Raw genomic sequence first — 6,439 nt, 5'->3', positions numbered from 1 at the left:
AAGCCGCCATGGAGTCGGTAAATATGATTCTTGGGTAGGCTGAGTTACTAAGGGGCATGTGTTTGATCGCAGTTGCGATGGCTGTCAGTTCCGCTAAGGTCGGATCTGTCTCTGGGAGTAACTCAGTATGTAGAGTTTGGAGGTTGTTATTCACGACTGCTATAGCGGAGCCCCGTGCACCAACGCTAGCATCAGCGTACAAGTATATGCCGTCAGGGTGTCTTGCCGTGTACCTCTTGAAGTAAGCAACTCGCTGTCGTCGCCTCTCCTTGCCTCGTTCTGGATTCATGTGGCGTGGCAGTGGAGCTATGGTTAGAAGTTCGCGTTGTTTCGGGGGTAGTGGGCGCGTGTTCAGAGGGTTGTCTGAAAAGACCAATCAAACGCTCTCATCGTTTTTTGGAGGTCACTTTTGTTTGGTTTAAAACGAATAACATTGCCTACACTGAGCGACTTGTCTTAACTAATTGTCTGACAAGAGGCGAGGAGCACGCTCTAGTGGAGAGGGATTCGATGGGGCTGAACAAGTGGACTGAAAATAGGTAACCAGATGAAGAGGGTGGTGCCGAGGTCTGCAATTGGTCCGCTTTCCTTTACTAAGCTTGAGGTGGCTGATCAAAAGTCGCGGTGGCATGAAACGGAGTGTTACGAATGCCGCTAAAATGGATCCTCAGCATAGATGGGTCGGCAGAGCGAGGTTCTCGAAAACGTTACACGGCCATGCAAAAAGATTCATTTTACACAAATAGACCCATGCTCTTTGGAACGTGCGAGTAGCCAGTGCCTGAGCGATCGATGGCAGCATTATTTTATTCGTTTTGGAACGGGGCAGCCAGCGGCTATTCATAAAAAAAAACTGTTTTGTTCAGAATATTAGTGCATTTTTAAGGCGTACACGTAACATTGACGCAGTGAGTTTTCGCTGGTTTGTGACATCACGTGACAGGCAGGTGAAGTGTGTGCAGACCGATAACTTTTGACCAATAGTCGATAGCTAATGGCGGAAAGGCGTCGAATCAAAAATTCTTTTGTTAGGTCCAATCATGCAAATAGGTGCGTACGCCTCATATCAGATGGGGAGCCATCGCTGTTTTCGTTACGTTGCGTGACAGACGGGCGAGGTGGGGTAGCTCAAAAAAGTTTTCGAGCAGTGGCAGATGGCTGATTTCAGAACTAGAATAGAAACGTTTGGAATAGCTTTTCTTTATAGCCCGCCCGGTCACTGCAATATTCCTAGAAACGCTGTACCAGATGCAGCTGTCCATGGGGCACACAATAACTATGAAATAATAAATTTTCTTGTGCATAGTTGTGACTACAGCAAAATGATTTCTTACCATGGTCATGAATGGTCAAAACAACCTTCAGGCGTCCGTAATCAGAAATAGCCGCAAAGTCTGCTTCACCCTGTCTGAAAAATAACGTTTCGTGAGTATGAAGGGCACCACGTTTTCAGGAAAAGAATCGGTCATTATTATTTCTGAAACATATGTGAGATTTGATTTCCTGGTAAAATGTTCCCCGTAAATAAATAGCACATACACTCGAAACGAGTTCTGTACGAACTGAATTTTTTTTTATCAGCTAAATAATGAAAGCTCAAATTATCCTTCTAGTTCAATGCAATGGCAATCTGAAGCTTGAGAATTCTCGTTAAATTAAGATCTCTATTTATAATGAATCTTTAGAGTACGTGCAAATGCGTTTTCTGCCAGGCCATATGATGTCTGCAATACATCCACAAGAACATTTGGACAAAATAAAGGAACGCCAGGTGCATTTAGGGGAGTTGCTGTTTCTTTTTTACCTTTCATATGTAGAACTGTCGTTACCGGGATTTGTTAATAATGTATTACTTCTGTATATGTATGCCGTTAATGTTCAGAATACTGTACTCGACGTTCGATTCCCCTTTAAATGTGAGAAAAATGTCTTTCAAGCATTCGTTTCCTTATTCAGTAGTGCGTAGGAAGTCCCAGATTCCGCGTTCTATATGGGTGAACTTTCTTGGAGCCTGCGCTATGCAAATCCCGTGAGGGTGAACAGACACTAGTCGATGTCACACGGGAAATTGCCGTCAGGCATGGGAGATGCCGATGATCCACATTCAGGATTTTTTTGCGCTCTGAGCGCTCGATAGAGATTTTGTGGCAAGGCCCCTTTCCCCAGGATAATTTACTGCTAAAGAATGACAATATTTTGACTAGGGCCCGCCTGTGTCTATCAGGGTAACCAGTGGTTAAGCGGCAACAGCGTGGTTTTTAACCCAAATTTTGCCGCAGTTGAACTGGACACTCGGACATGTATGGATGGAACAAAGCCTCGGCGATGTTTTTTCGAGAATCCATCAAGTTTTGCGGTGCGAAAATTGCGCCCTTTCTAGGTGATCCCTTCCGCCGGTGAAACATTCGGCACGAAAATAGTGCGCACGCTACAGTAATCTTTTAGTTGGTTTAGAATTATTATTTTGAACTGGTCAACATTTCAAAACGGTATCTACGGCAACAAGACACATATTACCTTCATTGTGTGCATAGTACAAGTGTACCCGCTACCACATGAGCACCCAAACCTTAAGAGGGCCACCATAGTGAAAAAAAAAGATTTTCTGCTCGAAAATATGTTGTCCGTACGTGTCTCTGAACGTTTGCTGTAACTCGTAGCAAATGAAACAAAGGAAGACTTGTGGCGTTTATTGTCGCCTTATACATCATGCTACGGTTTTGTGTTATGGGAGAAAGCAGTTCTTTAAGAACTTCGTCCTCGTGCATTCGTTGCTATATTAAAATCGTCATGTCACCACGATAATTTTATGGAATGCTTATAGCTGCGTCATCCAGTTTCCGGAATAATAAATCACGCTGATGCAGTCATCTGGACGGCATTGTTGTCATGTAGTTCTTGTCGGCCTATTTTGATCATGTCGCCAGGCCAAAGACGTCAAGCTGTCGTCGTTAGACAATGGTCATCATTATTATTCGTCATCTTATTGTAACAATGCCGTCGTCGTCATACCCGCTTTCTTGTTCCGTCGACTTAATTCCTTAATTGTTATTCCATTATCGTCACGGCGTCATCATGAAACAGCAGTGGTCAAGTTTTGATGCTTATGTCAGACATTCGTGGTTGGGATGCCGTCGTGGTGGTTTCATTGTCGTCTTTTTTCAACTTCGTTATGTCACTCTCATCATACCTTTGTCGCCACCCCATTGCCTCATGTTATGATCGCGACTTCATCATTATGATAGCATTGCAAATATTTTAGAACCGGAATGGCAATGTTGCCATGCATCGTAATCATACCTCGTTCTATTCAAGTCATTATTTCTTCGTCACGGCGTTGTCATCATGCCTTCATGGTAATCACCGACTTTGGCATGCGAGTTTCATAGCTAAATGGGCTTAAGCAGAACGAATGCATGTCGCGTATAGCCGATGCGGCGGAAGATTGGATATGACCAATACAAATTCTAATTGAACGTGCCAGCAATGAGTTTTGTCACTACGTTGCTTGAATGCTTATTGAGTTAACACCGACAGTCGCTTTGAGGTGGGTTCCCCAAGAACATTTTTGCTAAAGATTCAAAATCAGATAGTTTAAATAAAGGTCGCATTGAAATGCACTTACTTCATCATGACTGAGTAATGAGCCTCCCTGGAAAGAAGAAAGTTACCTAATCAGTCTGTTAGATATTATTGCACATTATTTTAACAAAGATATAAATGTAAAATACAGCAACGGGCTTCCCCGGAAAAAAATATGCAAGCGAAGAATGTGCAGTATCTTTTAAAACTATAATTACCTCTTCATTCACTTAAAAATGGCAATGAATTCTGGAGTGCAGTCCAGTACAAGAAAGGGGTGGGGGACACTTAAGGGTGAGACCGAGTTCCCCTTACGGTCCCGTGTCTTGCATGCAAAGAATTAACTGCGCGTTTCTCTAGGGTTTTGGTGCTACGAAGGACATGGTCCACATGCGTGATTTTTTCGAGAAGCTGTTGTTGAAAGCTGTAATACAAGAACGACAAGATCAACTAGTCACAGGACTGGACTCTGCTGACATACAATCGCTAGAGAAAAATGATATTCAAATGAAGGTGCCTATCGTCCCGATAATGCAACTTGCGTCATCAGGGACGTCACATTGGGAGCCTGCGAAACAATTTCCACCACATATGCTTCTTTAATTTGCACCCAAAGCAGAGCCCACGAGCGCTTTTGCATTGGACTTCAATGTAATGAGGAACCTGCTGGCTAGAATCGTACCACGGACCTCGTGCACAGCAGGGCAACGCTGACTGTCATTGAGCCACCTCAGCGGGTAATTGAAAGAAGATGCGTGAAAAACTTGACAAAATGGCAGCATTCTTTTAGCTGAATAAGTTACCTTGTGTCGCCCTCAAGCACTAGCAATGCATCGTACCGAATAACAAAATGAATGAATTCGAAAATAACACGATAATTAGCTTCCTGAGAAACAGCATTAGGGCGCATCTAACTAAGGAAAGTTGTAATAGACGTTTAGTTCTATATTTTTTCACCTGAATTAGCCGGTAACTAACTGTCGTTATTTTTTATTTTTTTGAATTCGACCTACTGGGCACGCAGCGATGTGGAGGACTGTTCAAGCTGCCGTCACTGTTACCTCTGTCCATGACATCGTACACACTGTCACATTGTCCAGTTTGTTATTGGCCACAGAAATTGTCCCTTAGGTAGCAGGAGCGTGGTGGGCCGCGTTCTCGTGCGGGGTGGTAAAGGTACTATTCCAGTACTAGCCTTCAATGGTGCAGATGGTTTGAACTACGGGCCATGCTTTGCGGCCCTGGTTACGTGAATGTCCTATTTAAAAAAAATATGTAGCGACACTATTTTATTCTACACTGCCATCTGCAAACGTAAAAAGATGAAACCAGAGGTTTGTGGCAGTTTTATTCATTATCGCGCTCTAAATATCTGCTTTAAGATTATTAATGACGACATTGAATTGTCTAGTTAGTTGACTTACAAAATAAACATCTGCAGCTTTTCTAGCGACGTGTATTATCATAAGCAGGTGAGTAGATTCCAACGACGCAATCCGAATAAATTTTGTTGGCATCAAATAATGCTTGAAGAAAAAGAAACTTTATACGCATACCCTGAATTTCACCAACGCTCATAAAAAATATGCGCTTTGTAGTTAAAAAACTCCCGGTACACTGTCAACGTTGCAGTTCTCCTGATATTAAAAAAAATCTAAATGCCTGAAGGCTTACATTAGCTGCACGTCCTTGTAGCAGTCCACCGTTCGCAGTGCTCCGGAGGCAGTCTCCTGAATAAATGCTGATTTCAGGCAAATGCAGTAACCTTTTAGGCCGTACGGCCACTTCTCGCTATTAACCGTTAGGAGATATATAGTTTTAAGGCTCTGAATGAACTGCAACAGAAATATAAACAATAGCTTAGCACAATGTGGGCGCGAAAACATGTGATGAAAGGTTTGAGACAAATGTACTCGCTGCAAACACCGAATGCACCGAAGTCTATACCACGGTTTTAACCTCGAAGTGGTATCGTTACGAAGCGAGTCCCGATTAGCTTCATCTTGAATAATAAACAGAAATGCAGGCAAAATGGGAGGATGTTAGGGCGGTAGCCATAATGCAAAGGACGAGTTGTTGATTGCAAATACTTGAGTTCACAAATGTGTGCTGTTGTCTTTGGTTCTCTTAGTGGGAATATTGGCAAATTGCAAGGGGTCTAATCAGAACTGTTCTTAAATTAGAAGTTTTTATGGCTATGCCGGACTTACGCGCAGGTAATCTAGTTTGTTTTTAAAGACAAGGCGGAATAGCCGGTTTATAAAAATAACGCTCTTCCACAATCGCATACTGCGAAGTTTCGCGCTAACTTAAGAATACAGTGGTAAAATACGTAAAAAGCTGCCTGTGCTATACGCCTACCTTCCCGTCTTATCACATGTGTGAGATGGGAACCTGCACGCAAAAGAGAGAGGAGTAGGTTCCACACCACATTACTACGGGAATTTGTGCTAGCGTGGCGGAGGACTCGCTATATAATGATAGTGGTGGGTAGAAAAATATGTACGCGTTTAATATGTTAGACGACAAGTGGTTGGATTAGAATGTACGCAAATCGCACAAATTTTGACCTTCAAAGCGCCAAATAAAGCAATAGACCTCATGGTTTCGCCCGAAATGCGAAGCATCAATTTCTATACCAAAACTATAGACAACCATACCAAGTAAGGATAGTAGTTATATGGGTCTTACAAACTTGTGAACCTTCGCTTAATAACTAGATTACTAAGCGTCGTTTGATTAGCGCGCAGGCAGTCATGAATACATTTCAATCGATGACCGCGGCACTCGCTGTAAAAATGCTGGCGTGAGGAAGAGTGATAACTCCAGCGAGCGAACTGGCCTTCCTGATGCCTTC

The 6,439-nt window shown here is 43.0% G+C and overlaps 1 long non-coding RNA gene across 1 annotated transcript; it reads right to left on the bottom strand.

Moving 5' to 3' along the window:
* Positions 1-1,333: 1,333 nt before the first annotated feature.
* LOC129386702 (uncharacterized) lies at positions 1,334-5,408 on the bottom strand. The gene is made up of 3 exons (XR_008614021.2): positions 5,257-5,408; positions 3,626-3,652; positions 1,334-1,408 (listed from the first exon to the last, which is right to left on the bottom strand). It is a non-coding gene; the product is annotated as an uncharacterized lncRNA (long non-coding RNA).
* Positions 5,409-6,439: the final 1,031 nt, after the last annotated feature.

Source organism: Dermacentor andersoni, chromosome 8 (genome assembly GCF_023375885.2).
Source record: "Dermacentor andersoni chromosome 8, qqDerAnde1_hic_scaffold, whole genome shotgun sequence".
NCBI classification, from domain to species: Eukaryota; Metazoa; Arthropoda; class Arachnida; order Ixodida; family Ixodidae; genus Dermacentor; species Dermacentor andersoni.
Note: the sequence above shows the minus strand (reverse complement) of the source record. Positions and strands in the feature narration are given on the sequence as shown.